The following is a 14,332-nucleotide window of genomic DNA, read 5'->3' on the forward strand; positions in this document are numbered from 1 at the left end:
CAAGCGGGGTCCGCGGCGCCGCCGGCCCGCACCGCGCCGGCCCCGCGGAGGACGCGGAGACCGCGCACATCCCCGCACCCCCCCGGTCGCGGTCCCACATCCAGCCCGTCACGGGGCGGCCCCGCTCACCTGCCGTCCCCGCCGGGTGCCGCGGGCTGCGCTGGGCTCCGGCCGCCGGGGCCGCGCGTTGCCGCCGTTGGCAAGTAACAGTCTCCAGGGCTACGGTCACTATGGCGCCGGGCGCCGGGTCTCGAGGCAACTGTTGCTACCCCGGCCCCGCGCGTCACCGCCCGGCCCCGCCCCGAGGAGGTGTGCCCAGCGTATCACCACTTCCCATTGGCGCAGCGCCTGCCCGTCACGCTAAAGGGCGGGACGCGTGGCGGGAGCACCAATAGCGCGGCGGAGGAGGCGTGGCCGGCGGTTGGCGCGCGGTTTGGCGCCTCGGCGCGGGGCGGGGCCGGGCGCGTGACGCGAGCGCGCGCGCGCGCGGGGAAAAGGCAGGGAGGGGGCGGGGCCTGCGCGATGATTTCACCTCAGAAAATCACCCAAAAAAAATCAAAAAAAAAAAAAAAAAAAAAAGTTGATTTTCCCGCTGTCAAACATTCCAAACGGAGGGGCCGCCGCCGGGGTTGTTGTGGGTTGTTTGTTTTTTTTTTTTAACCCCGTCCACGTGACATCAAGCCGTCGTCATGGCGACGGGGCGTGACGTCACCGACAACAACGCGCGGGGTTGGGGGGGGGCGGGCGGGGACAGCGGGGTTTGGGGCGAATTGGGGCAAGATCGGGAAAATGCCGCTCCCCGCGCCCTGCCCGCGGCTCCGGCAGCGCCCCGAGCGCGGGGAGAAACCCTGGGACAGAAACGGTCCTGCACCGACAGACGGACAGACAGACAGACAGACAGACAGACAGACGGACAGAGCCCCGCGCTGGGACCGCGACACGGGGACCTGGATCTGCCGGAGAGCGCCCCGAGAGAGCCGCGGGGTGCTCCGGGCTGGCAGAGCTGGGGCTGCTCACCTGCAGAGGAGAAGGCTCCAGGCAGAGCTCAGAGCCCCTGGCAGGGCCTGGAGGGGCTCCAGGAGAGCTGCAGAGGGACTGGGGACAAGGCCTGCAGGGACAGCACCCAGAGAATGAAATTTAATTTCCACTGAAATTGAAATGGGAAAAAAATCCTGAACAACTGCCATGGTTCCCTGGCACTCCGGGGGTGCCCCTGGATCCCTGGCAGTGCCCAAGCCCAGGGTGGGTGGTTCCTCACTCCCCACATCCTGTCCTGTTTTATTTTCTCAGTGAATCCCAGCCCAGGCTCCGGGTCGCTCTCATTTCTTTTTGAATGCAGGTGCTGCCAAAGAAAGCGGCGTTTTTTATGAAGCTTTACGAAATATCTCTGTCTGTGGGGTTTTTATGGGGTTTTCCCCTACAGTTAAGCTCGGTAGAATCCCCACCACTTGCTCTGAAAAATCCCCGTCAGGTATTTCACCATTTCCAGGATTGCTTTCCTGACATGCAATAAAAAAAAAAAAAAAAAAAAAAAGCTTTTATGATGTATTTTTTTCTGCAACGTTTTCTGAAAAGTATGTCCCAGCCTCAGCCAAGGAAGTGTGTGGAATTCGTACCCATGGAGACTCCAATAACACAGCCTGCTCCAAACACCACAGGATTATTACTTTTCTTACCTAACGCTTCTGGAAAGGAGTTACTGGAAAAGGAAGTGACCGAGTGAGGCAATTTAAATTTTAGACACTGGTTAGAGAGCAGATTTCTGGTTTCTGTTCCCGCTTTGGGGAGATTACCACCAGAATTACACTGGAAAAATTCATGGAGTTGTGTGTCTGACCACCACGGACACACTGAAAGAGCTTTGGAGAAGCTCCTGAAAAAATAATTTTAATTCTCCGAGTGAATTTTGGAGAAGCTTCTGAGAAAAATATTTTTTATTCTCTAAGTGAGATTTGGAGAAACTTCTGAGAAAAAAATTTCTATTATATTTTATTATTTTTATTCTATTTTATTTTTATTTCTATTTTATTTCAAAATATTTTATTTTTATTCTTTTTTTATATATTTATAATTTTATTCTTAATGGATTAAAAATGCTTAAGCCAGACATATTTAAAAATAACAACTTTTAGGTGAGTAACAGTACAATAAAAGAGAAAATAGAGGTGGAATAGTTTTTAAAAAATCACCTAGAACAAATAAGCATCGACCTTTACTCCTGGAAACTGAGACCAGAATAACAGTTTTGCCTTAAACACTCCTGGTGTGTTTGAAGGTTGTTCTCATTCCTTCCCTCAGTCTCTTGTTTTACCAATGAAGCAATCCTCTGGTTTTCCCGCTGGAAAAGCCCAGAGATTTCTGAACACTCCATAAACAGCTATTTTTTAATCCTGTGGTCCCTTATTCCTGCTTGAGCAAGAATAAATGCATTGGGTTTGGCCACGCTGAGTTGCACCGTGCTGATTTTGAATTATCACTCAAATGTACCGCAAGCTGAATGGAATTCCTCAGCCCAATGTGTTGTTGCTCCTCTGTTACTTTTATTTTTTAGGGCACAATTCCCCACAGAACAGCGAAAAGAAATGTAAAACACATTTGGGTGTGCTCCCCTTCTTCCCAAAGTGTCAATTCCTGAGTGAAACCCAAAGCACAGGTGCCAACAGCATCCTGAAATTCTCAGGATCACAGAGCCACCAGGGCTGGAAAAGCCCTCTGAGATCTTCAAACCCAACCCAGCGCTGCCCAGGCCACCCCCAGCCCTGTCCCCAGGTGCCACAGCCGGTTTGGAACATTGGATAATGCTTGACATTTCTGGAAATGCTCAGCACAGCACCCTTGGGACACCCTGCAGCCCGCGGGGGGTCAGGCAGAATCACCACAGCACTTTTATTTTTAATATTTTTAATTTATTTTTAATTTTCTGATCAGTGGGATGAATTTTTCTTTGTTTTTTTTTTTTTTCCAGCCTGTTCGTGAGCCAGATCTCGCTCCTCTCACACGACACCAGGGGCTGGGGAAGGAGATTAAATTCAAAAAAGTTGTCAAGAAAGCGGAGTTTGATTTTCCTCTTCCTTCTCTTTTCTCCCAGCTTGCTGCAGCTGTCTCTGCTACCCACAGGAGGGCACGTTCCTCAAAGCAAACCGGAATTCAGCTCGAACCCAATCCCACCCAAAGGATCTCGTTGATGGACTTTATTTGACTAAAATGAGGTTTTGACAGATAAACAGTGTTCTGATGACAGCAAATTCCTTGTAAAGGTAGCGGGATCCTTTGAAATATTTTGTTTATCCATGAAAAATATTGTTGTTTTGGGTGCTGGAAATGAAACCTGAAACGAAACTATTCCTTTAAATTGTTTCCTGCGTGAAAAAAAAAATTCCCAGTGGGTTAAAAACAAAAGAAATTTTAAAATTGCCTTTGGGATTTTTTTGCTTAAAGAAAAAGTTTTGCTTGTTTTAAACGGCAGAATCCCCATTCCAAACAGGGACCAAACAGCACTTTCCTGCCTGGGGGATTTCTGTGTCAGCTCCCTCCCATCCTTGGAGGTGTTTTCCAGCCCTGGCAAAGGCTTCCCTGCACAACGTGGGATTTGGGAAGGTCACTCTTCCCAACCTCCCATCTTCCCCCTAACAAGTTTTTAGCCCATCTAAAACCCCAAATGCTCTCTTTTCACCCCCCCTGGAAACTTCCTTTTACAAGATTTAAAGAGCAAGCATTTATCTGCAGTTGTATCTGTTCGGTTTGGCTGTGGCTGCCTGGAAATTCCACAAAAAAAAAAACCCAAAAAACACGGGATAAAGTCATGGAAAAAAAATCCCACAGTGCCTGTGGGGTTTTGTGTGCCACTCCCTGCAGGGAGCTGCAGCTCCTGAGCCCGCAGAGGAGGATGTGACCACGACTGGGATGGAACCAAGGGCAGGCAGATTGACGGGACTGGATCCACGCAGCTCCCGGGGAATGAAACCCTCGAGCAGCCCCTGCGCAGGGCTGAAATGGAACTTCTGCACAAAGCACAGCTTGGCTGGGAGGGAGACACAGACAGCACAAAGCAACACGTGCCTTTTCAGAATGAAAATCAGGCACAGTGAAATCAGGGAATGATTGGCATCTGTCTCCGTTGATTCAGAAAGCTGAACAATTGCTTTATTAAACTGCACTATATGACATTAATACTATATTATAGCTGTACTAAAGAGGAACTACATTATACAAAGAATACTGAAAAAAACTCGTGACTGTCTCCAGACACAGCTCTGGCTCAATTGGCTAAGGAATCAAATCAATCTTCAATAGAATCTAATTGACAAATCACTTTGGGTAAACCATCTTCCTAACACGTTCCACATGTGTAAAACAACAGGGGCAGCAAGTAGAGATAAGAATTGTTTTCTCTTCTTCTCTCTGTGCTTCTCCAGGAAAAAGCCTGAGAGAGAGAATTATCTCTCTTTTCAGAGAATGTGAATGCCACAGCTTCAAACCTGTTTTTATTCTAGCATGCATGCTTTTTATACATTCTTACAAAGCTCATAAGTTTTCACTTTACTCACTGGTTACAAGAGACAAAGTGTTTATTGGAAGAGTTGCAGGTTTCTCTTATTTCTCCTTCTTTCTTTCTTGGTTTCTGTGTCAACAACCTCGGTAGGAAATTCTTCCAGGGGTAAACATGGATCCTCGTATCAAACGTCCCTCTGGCTCCCAGAAGTGGCTGTAAAACCTCTTCACACCTCTCATTTCCACAGGTGCTGGAACAGAGTGCCCGGGAGCCTTGAGGGAGTGGTGGGCAGGATCGAAGGGAAGGTCTGGGAGATGTGGTGGGAAGGGGGCACAAAATCAGCACACGGTGACGGCACCTTCAGCGCCTGCATGGCAGCGAGGAAGAGCCTCTGGGGCCCCTGCAGAGAGCCTTCCTCATCACACCGGTGCTCCAGACCTTCCCCAGCTCCGTTCCCTTCCCTGGACACGCTCCAGCCCCTCCATGTCCTTCTAATCATGAGGGGCCCAAAACAACCCAGGATTTGAGGTGTGACCCCAGCAGTGCCCAGCACGGGGGACAGTCACTGGTCCTGTGGTCACTGCCAGGTCTTCCTGGCCCCCTGGGCACACTGCTGGCAGCTTGGAATGTGAATATTGAGCAAAAAAGGTTTGGTTTGTTGACATGGGGAAGCTCAAATCCTGGTGGCTGCGAGCTTCTTGAAGCTCTGTAACTGTTTCACTCCAGCGAGTTTATGTTTAAAAACCACAGCAAGCGATTAAGTGGCCCTGTGGATCATTAACGTTTCAGGCTGAATTGAGGGTGCAGAGGTCTCGCCCCTCACTCCAGCTCAGTCATCTGTTGGAGCCCTGGCTGCTGAGAGTTTCAGACTTTCTGTGCTGACAGGCACTGACCCCCAAGAGAACACTGCATTGACCTGGGGCCGTGGAGAAGCTTCCAGAATGGAATGACAGAACTGGGATTGGGGGTGTGGAGTGTGAATAGAAGTGTGTAACATCACAGGGTGGGAAACTTAGAGTTGAAGGTTTTAGAATGCAGTAATAGATATAAAGCAAGATGGAGGTTTTAGGGTGGAGGCTGGTCCTTCCTCTTCACCTTCTTCTCCTTCTTAACCTTCTTCTTCTTCTTTTTCTTCTTCTTCTTCTTTTTCTTCTTCTTCTTCTTTTTTCTTCTTCTTCTCCTCCTTCTCCTCCTCCTCCTCCTTCTCCTTCTTCTCCTTCTCCTTCTCCTCCTCCTTCTCCTCCTCCTTCTCCTCCTCCTTCTTCTTCTTCTTCTTCTCCTCCTTCTTCTTCTCCTCCTTCTTCTTCTCCTCCTCCTCCTTCTTCTTCTTTTTTTCTTTTTCTTCTTCTTCTTCTCCTTCTTCTCCTTCTTCTCCTTCTTCTCCTTCTTCTCCTTCTCCTTCTCCTTCTCCTTCTCCTTCTCCTTCTCCTTCTCCTTCTCCTTCTCCTTCTCCTTCTCCTTCTCCTTCTCCTCCTCCTCCTCCTCCTCCTCCTTCACCTTCTTCTCCTTATTCTCCATGGGTTTGGGTGGATTTGTGTATTTGGACAGAAAAGTCCACATTGCAGGCCACGAGTGATTAGTTATTGGGTTAATTTTGGAAGCTTCTCCACGGCCTCAGGTCAATGCAGTGTTCTCCTGGGGGTCAGTGTCTCTGAAACTCTCAGCAGCCAGGGCTCCGACAGGCAGCCATCAGCAGAAAATTCTCAGCTTGTGCTGTCCCCTGGCTGCTGGAGTGGCACCTGGCCCGTGTCACCAAGGGACACAGCTATTTCTGTGTCACCATCTCTGGTCACACGTTCATCCTTTTCCTTTTACAGCACAGCCTCATGTGGGAAATGCAAAGATAGAAACTTCCACAAACACAAGAGGATTTGATCTGCAGCCTTGGAAGAAGCTTGGCTTGATGTAAAAATACAATACACAGACATTAAGCAGAAAAATCATAAAATTATGTTCCTACACTTGTAAGTAAGAATATGCTTTAAGTGAGAAACTGTGTTGGGTAAGATAGTGAAGGGTTTATGATGTAGAAAACTGAATTGGTAAGGTGGTGAAGGGTTTATAATGCAGGGGTGTCGTTGTATAGAGTAGCTAAGAGTTTGGAAGTTTTAATAGAAGCATATACATGTGGTGATAGCCCGTTGGATAAAAGTATCCACAGTGCACTAGAAGTAAAGGTAATAGGTTAGAAAAGCAAAAAACAAACAAACAAAAAACAAAAAACCCCCCAAAAACCCCAACAAAACCTAAACAAAAAATAAACAAAAACAAAAACAAAAAAACAACTATTTTTTTTAAATTAAAAACTTTGTGGCAACTGTGCCTTGGATTAGAAAATTATATATTGTTTCGTAACAAAGAACTTGTAACTACTTCGAGCTATGGCTGGCTGCTTGCTCCTCTGAAATCTCACAGCCTCTGAGAGTGATGTTTATTTGAACAAGAAATCATTTTTAGCCTCACTGTGGTTCCATCCCTTCATTAAAAGCTTCAGAGGGGATGTTTGCCTGGTTCTGCCTGGCAAACATTGTCACACCACTGCCACAAAGCCCCCTGGCTTGGGCAGGGGAGAGCAGCCCATTGCTCCAGCAGTGAGAGAAAGGACAAAATTCCATTTTTACAGAAGTTCTGGAGGTGCAATTGGATTTTTTTTCTCCAACATCTGTATCCATCCCATTTTAGAGCAAATGGCTTTCCAGCAAATTCTTTTCCAAAACTGGGATTACCTGTGGGCAGAGATAGCCTTGCAGCTTGGGTTTAAGTTTGATGTTCAGAGGATATAGGCATGGCCTCTGAAGTGAGGTGATATCTCACATCAAACTAAGTAATTATACAGCCAAGAAATCCTAATTCTCCACTGCTTTTCAGGCTTTATGAATATGCATTTCACACACTACACTTTGCATATTGCATGAACAGCCTTTGCCTGCTCTGTGTTGTTTCAAAATCCATGAGTGTGCAGTTTTAAATGAGTTTAAAAAAAAAAAACAACCTAAAAAGGAGTTTATGCCCACAACAGGCCAGGGTAAATAGTTTTTGTCCTGTTTTATTGATGAGAATTGCAGAAGAGTCATTTAATCATAGAGGCAGATAAAGGTCACTTACCAGCTGCTGTGTCCTGGTGATGAGTCCTTGGCTTTGTTGATTTATGACAGTTGGGAGTTGGATATTAATCTAGAGCATAATTTGGTGGGGATTTTAGTGTGTGTGTCTTTTTGTTGTGTTTGGGTGCTTTTGGGCTGTGGTTTTTTGGGTTTTTCCAGTATTTCCCACACCTATTTGCTGTAGACCATTTCACATGGCCAGAAAAGATGTTGCAAGTCCTTGATGGGAAAGACACCATGAGCAGTTGAAGTGTGGAAGTGACTCAGGGAGAAAGAGACTCTTCTGTCTGCCTTCCTGCCTGTGACCACGTGGTTTGCAGCCTGTTTCCTCATCACATCCATCTTCTCCTCGTGTCCAGCTTCAGGTGGAAATTGCTGAAAAGTTTTATTGCCCTCCATGCCCCGTTATCTCCCAAGTCAACGTCCTGAGGTGCAACAACTTGGGTTGAGTCACTCCCACTCTGGAGCTGGGAATTTGGGAGTGTTATCAGAGGAGTCCCAGCCCAGAATAGCTCCCAGACCCAGTGCCAGGGCTGGTGATAAAAGTGAAAATTATGTAAGCTGTGTTGGGTAATTCAGATGGGCAGACAGGGCTGGTTCTGCTCAGCTGGAGAAGAAATTTCCACTCTCTGTGTCCACAGCTGCACGAAGAGATGATGCTTTGCTTGAGGTGGGAAAGGAAAGAACCTGCACATGGAAATTTCACTGGGGTGATGTTCTGTGGGGCACAGGAAATCTGTGGCTGAGGGAAAGAAGAAGCAGCAGCCAGCCCATGTCTCACACCAAACCTGTGCACCAGAGCTCCCACCCTCAGTGATGTGGTCTGACATGCACGAACCTGGAGTCCCACAGCCCCAGATAAATCTGAATTCATCCTGGGGCTTTGCTCTTATCCCGATGTTCTTCTTTGTGGGAAATGGATTTGTAGAGAATTTTTAATAGAAGGTTTACATAGTGTGTATTTGTATGTAAACCTTGAGATAAGAAATGTTAACTTAGAAATGTTATAGAATAAGACAGGCATTGTTGAGAGAGAAAATAGAATTAGAAATTCTGAATTATAATACATGAATGAATATTTATATAATATAGTGGGAATTATAATATCTATATTGTCTCACCCTTCACACGAGACTGTGGAAAAATGGAGTGGAATAAAAGTTTGTAAAACAGCTCTCAGTCACCCCATCTCTAAGTCAGAAAAGGGCATAATCCAACACTTCTCTTGTGAGGGACAGCTGTCCCTGCTGGCATCTCCCCCTGCCTTAGTCATGTGAAATACCTGGAAAGGTCAAGGAGAGGCAGAAACATGAAGCGTCGTGGAATTATTTAAGTTAGAAAAGACCCTTAAAATCACCAAAGCCAATAATCTGACACTGCCAGGCCCCACTAAACCTTGTCCCTGAGTGCCACATCTCCACGTCTTTTAAACCCTCCAGGAGTGTGAATACACGTCGGGAAAAGTGACTTTAATCACAGGGGTGAAAATCGGTGACATCCCAGCACGGCCTGGCCAGACACTGCTGTAACTCGCCCAGTGTCGGAATCCAGAACATCCCTCTGGGTGTCCTGGATGGCCAGAGCCGCTGGCAGGGGGCTCGGAGACCCTGGCATGCAGCCAAAGACACTCTTGGGGTTTTGATCTTAGCCCATGGAGCAAGTTACTAACTCTGTATGGAGAATTACAAGCCACACACACAAGTTCAGGTAGCATAGTAGAGATAATCACGAAGTGAAAGGAAGGATTTTTGAGTGCTGTACAGGGGGTTTAAGCCTTGTACGCAGGGGTCCAAGTTTTGTACATGGGGGTCAGGGGTTCTAAGATGGAGGGATTTGGGTGTGCCCTGTCCTCTTTCTTTGTCCTTCCTAGCCTCCATGTCTTTGGTGATGTTGGCACTCACAGAATGGTTTAGAGTAGAAAGTCACCATTCAATATAGATAGCAGGTATTGGGGGAAAGGTATAAACATGTAACACGTAATATATGATATAAAAGATGGCAGCAGCCCCCCGGGAGGGCAGCGTGCCTTTGTCTGACCTGCTGAACGGGCCACAGCAGCTCAGGAGAAGAATCTTGTAGATAACCAACAATAAACAACCTTGAGACCAGACAACAGAAGACTACTGAGTCTTTCTTCAAAGGCACGGGTTGGAGGAGGGACTTTTCCATCTTTTGGGGTCACCCCAATCCGGGGGTGAAACCCCACATTTGGCGTCCCTGGGTGGGCAGGAGACCCGACAGCCCAGGATCGTGAACTGAAGGCTTTGTGTGTGTTTTCACTGCAGATTTCCCAACAGGAACGAAATGTTGGAGGTTTTGGTCTTCCCCTCGAGGTCGAGCCTGTGTTATCAGCAGAGCTCGAGGCTGCTGAACCTGCAGCCACCTCCTGTCTCCTGATCTTGTGGCACAAGGAGTGACAATCCAGCCGAGGCAGGCTCACCCGGGAAAGAAAGACATTGGACTTCTAATTAAGTGCTTTTATGTAATAAATTGAGATTCATCCCCATATAAAGTAATAAGGAAAGAAGTTAATTTCTGTAACGTCTGATTTAGGTACATGGAGGTAATGAAATATTCCACTCTATTGCCACAGTTTAAGTTTTGCATCACATGAGGGATACATGACATAGGATTTAATTAGATATTCTATTATTTTGCAGCATTTTTTCACCAAAGCAGGAGAAGAAAATAATACAGATAGGCAAGAGACAGAGATAACTGGCACTATAGGTTTAGACAATAAACTCTGTTTCCTGTCTTACCTCCACCCTGTTGCACTCCTTACATTGTCTATTTTTTCTCCACATTTTCATTTGAGTTAACATTACTTTCTGGAGAACATTTGAGTTAACATTACTTTTTGGAGACAAAACCGTATAATACAAATATTATTAATACTCCAAATGGTCTGGAGGTGACACAGGAACACATCCAGGGTTTGGGATGGGGTTTGGGATGTCTCCAGAGAGGGACACTCCACACCCTCCCTGGGCAGCTTGGTCACCCTCAATGTAAAGAAGTTTTTCATCATGGTGAGGTGTTTGTCTCGTGTTGTAGTGTGTGCCCATTAGTCCTTGTCCTGTCTCTGGGCACCACTGAGTGGCACCATCCTCTGGACACCTCTTGGAGATATTGATATATTTATATAGGATTGATGGGATCCTCTCAAGCTGCCCCAAGGGAAATTTAAGTTGGATATTGGGAAAAGGTTTTTTACAGAAAGGGTGACAAAGTTCTGCAATGTTCTGCCCAGGGAGGTGGTGGAGTCACCATCCCTGGGTGTGTTTAACACAGCCTGGATGTGGCACTGGCTGCCAGGGCTGAGTTGATGTGCTGGGGCTGGGTTGGACTCGATGACCTTGAAGGAATTCTGTGAATTTTGGGAATTCTGTGAATTCTTTCTCAGCCCTCTCTTCTCTGGACTAGCCAGGCCCAGCTCCCACAGTCTCTCCTCATCACAGAGATGCTCCAGACTCCTCATCATCTTTCACTGGATCCTCTCCAGCAGCTCCTTGTCTTTCTTGAACTGTGGAGCCAGGACTGGACACTGGACACTGCTGCAGATGTGCCTCACTAGGACCAAGGGCAGGATCACTCCTGTCCTGCTGGCCACACTCTTCCCAATGCCCCCAGGGTCCCATTGTCCCTCCAGGGCTGTAATTCCCTCCCAGGCGTTTCTCTGCAGAGTTTCCCTCCACTGGCTCACCCCCAGCCTCTCCTGGTGCTGGTTCCTTCCCTTTCCTGGAGCTGCTGGGGCCACCCTGCTCCTGTTCCTCAGAAAACAAGAGCCCCGTGGCTCCACAGGAGCTAATCCTGGCAAACACAGAGCCAGCAAAGGAGCTGTTTGAGCCGAGGCCACTCTGGTGCCTTTGCTACTCCAAGCTCAACAGCTCCCTGCTTGTTTATAAAGGGCTGTGCTGCGTTATCAGCAATCAGTGATAACTCTGAGCTGTCAGCCCCTCTCCTGCCTGGGGCAGAGGTGCCCGAGGACCACCTGTGCCCATCCCTGTCTTCACCACCAGCGTGGTCCCCCCTGGCCCCAGAAGCAGCAGGGGTTCAGCAAACAGCACAGGATTTACCTTGGGAGTGATGCAACCTCGGTTTGATGGACAAGGACACGGGCAGCACAGAAAAACCAGCTCACCCGAGGCAAACTGTTGGCTCAGGGGATGGCCAAAAATAGACCTGGTGACTCCTGCCACTTGAGTTAACCTTTGGGCTGTGCCCCTGGAGCTCTCCTTGGTTCACTGGGAATTACATTCCCCTTGTCAGCACAGCAGGGCCTGGCTGGGGACTGGGGCAGGCTGGAGCATGAGGGTCAGGAATCTGAATTTTACACATCTCATCACTTCCAGGCTGCTGTTTTGTCTTGCTTCTCAAAAAAAAAATAAAAAATTCACCATCTGAGTGAGAATGGAGCCAGGTCCTGAGGACCAGGGCAGGCTGGAGTATGAGGGTCAGGAATCTGAATTTTACAGATCTCGCCAACTTCCAGGCTGCTGTTTTGACTTCCTCTCCAAAAAAAAAAAAAAAAAAGAAAAAATCACCATCTGAGTGAGAATGGAGCCACTTTGGAGGGGCTGCAGAGAGGTGAGGGAGCTGGGCAGAGGTGGGAAGGCTGAGGGGCTGCAGGGAAGGCTCAGAGTGCAGGAGAACAGCCAGCACAGCAAGAGCTGGAGGTGCCTGGGCCACAGGACAGCTCAGGGCTCCCGAGGCTGCCTCGGCCCCGCTGTCCTGCTCTGCTGGAGCTGTTTTACAGCTGCGAGATCCCCAGCACTGCTCTCTCCTCTGGCCCTGCTGCTGTTCCAGCTGCAGCCTGACCTGCTGGCAGCAGCTACCCTGATTACATTTTCCTCGGGTTTGCTCATCAGCTGGAGTGGTGTGAACCAAACCCTCCCCTCCCTGGGTGAGTGGGGAATGTCTCTGGGCAGTGGGAGGAGGCAGAGAAGAATTCACAGGGAAAAAAAACAATGGCTTGGAATTCTTGTTCTGCACCAGGAAAATAGCAGGAATAATTCATTTCACAGCTACAGCTGTTTTCCTGACAGGATAAACAAAATCCTGGCTGTTCTGCAGCTTTATCAGCCAGGAACAACTGAGAACAGTTACATGGATCCACCTGATCATAACCCTTAAAAATACAGTCATAAATAAATCAATACACACTGTTGGACTCCAGCTGAAACCAGCAAGACCCAGGGAGGGCAGGAGATGGTGGAGCTGCCACCAGACCACAGGTTCTGATAATGAAGGGGGCCAGAACTTGTGCTGGTGGTGCTGCTTGGCTGTGCCCTTGGCTTGTGCTGGGTGGAAAACAAGCTTTTTGGAACACAAACCCTGTGAGGAACAACTGAGGGAGCTGGGGGTGCTCAGCCTGGAGAAAAGGAGACTCAGGGGTGCCCTTATCACTCTCCACAGCTCCTGGAAGGTGCCTGTGCTCAGCTGGGGCTGGGCTCTTTCTCCAGGCAGCACTGACAGAACCAGAGCACACAGCCTCCAGCTGCACCAAGGGAAATTTAGGTTGGATATTGGGAAAAAAATATAGGTTGGATATTAGGAAGTTGGTGAGATCCTGTCATATAGGTGGGACATTAGGAAAAAACTAATTAGGATATTAGGAAAAATATAGGTTGGATGTTAGGAAAAAAATTATAATTCTTTCAGTTTTTCATGGAAAGGGTGACAAAGTTCTGCAATGTTCTGCCCGGGGAGGTGGTGCAGTCACCATCCCTGGGTGTGTTTAACACAGCCTGGATGTGGCACTGGGTGCCAGGGTTGAGTTGAGGTGTTGGGGCTGGGCTGGACTCGATGATCTTGAAGGTCTCTTCCAACCCAGTGATTCTGTGAATTCTGTAAAAACACCAGCACGGGGCTTGTTTGTTCCTCCCTGGATCACTAAATCTAACAGGCCACTTTGATTCTTCCCCAGAGATTTCTGCTCCAGGTTGGACTGTCCCCCCCAGCTCTGCTTGAAGCACATTTTACATCTTGCCCTGTGCAGAATGGCCCAAGAGCTTCCTTCATTTGGTCAAAGGGACCAAAATTTTCCCATGAAAATCTTTTTCACAGAATCATTAAGGCTGGAAAGGACCTCTAAGACCATCAAATCCAACTCTCAACCCATGCACACCACTAAACCGAGTTCCCAAGTGGCACATCCACGTGTTTTTCTAATTTTTCCAGGCACTGTGACTCCACCACTGCCATGCACAGCCTGTTCCAATGATTTACAACCCTTTCCATGAAGAATTTCTCCCTGATGTCCAACACAGACCTCCCCTGGTGCAACTTGAGGCCGTTTCCTCTTGTCCTATTGAATCTTGCCCTTAACCTTTATTTTAGGGGAAAGCAGCTTTCAGAAGGATTCAGACTATTTTCCTCCTTTCCCCAAAAACTTCTGCTGGGTCAGCCCACACCAGCACAGCACCCAGGTGCTCCAGGTATCCCGCACAGCCCATTCCCAGTGTTGGGAATGGCCCATTCCCGGTGTCCGGCACAGCCCAATCCCGGTGTCCAGTACAGCCCATTCACGGTGTCCCACACAGCCCATTCCCGGTGTTGGACACTGCCCATTCCCGGTGTCCCGCACAGCCCAATCCCGGTGTCCCGCACAGCCCAATCCCGGTGTCCCGGTGCACAGCCCAATCCCGGTGTCCCGCACAGCCCAATCCCGGTGTCCCGGTGCACAGCCCATTCCCGGTGTCCCGCACAGCCCAATCCCGGTGTCCCGGTGCAC

The 14,332-nt window shown here is 48.3% G+C and overlaps 1 protein-coding gene across 6 annotated transcripts in view; it reads right to left on the minus strand.

Annotated features, from left to right (window-relative positions):
• Nucleotides 1–248, minus strand: part of LOC119712547 (DNA-binding protein RFX2-like) — a 79,034-nt gene extending 78,786 nt beyond the window's left edge. For 5 of the 6 annotated variants that reach the window (XM_038163900.1, XM_038163904.1, XM_038163905.1 and 2 more), the window contains exon 1: nt 130–248. The gene's annotated coding sequence lies outside the window, so the exon portion shown is untranslated. The remainder of the gene's footprint in view (nt 1–129) is intronic. The other variant, XM_038163903.1, reaches the window with a different exon arrangement.
• Between the last annotated feature and the right edge of the window lie 14,084 nt (nt 249–14,332).

The sequence above is a fragment of the Motacilla alba genome, chromosome 28 (assembly GCF_015832195.1).
Source record: "Motacilla alba alba isolate MOTALB_02 chromosome 28, Motacilla_alba_V1.0_pri, whole genome shotgun sequence".
NCBI lineage: Eukaryota > Metazoa > Chordata > Aves > Passeriformes > Motacillidae > Motacilla > Motacilla alba.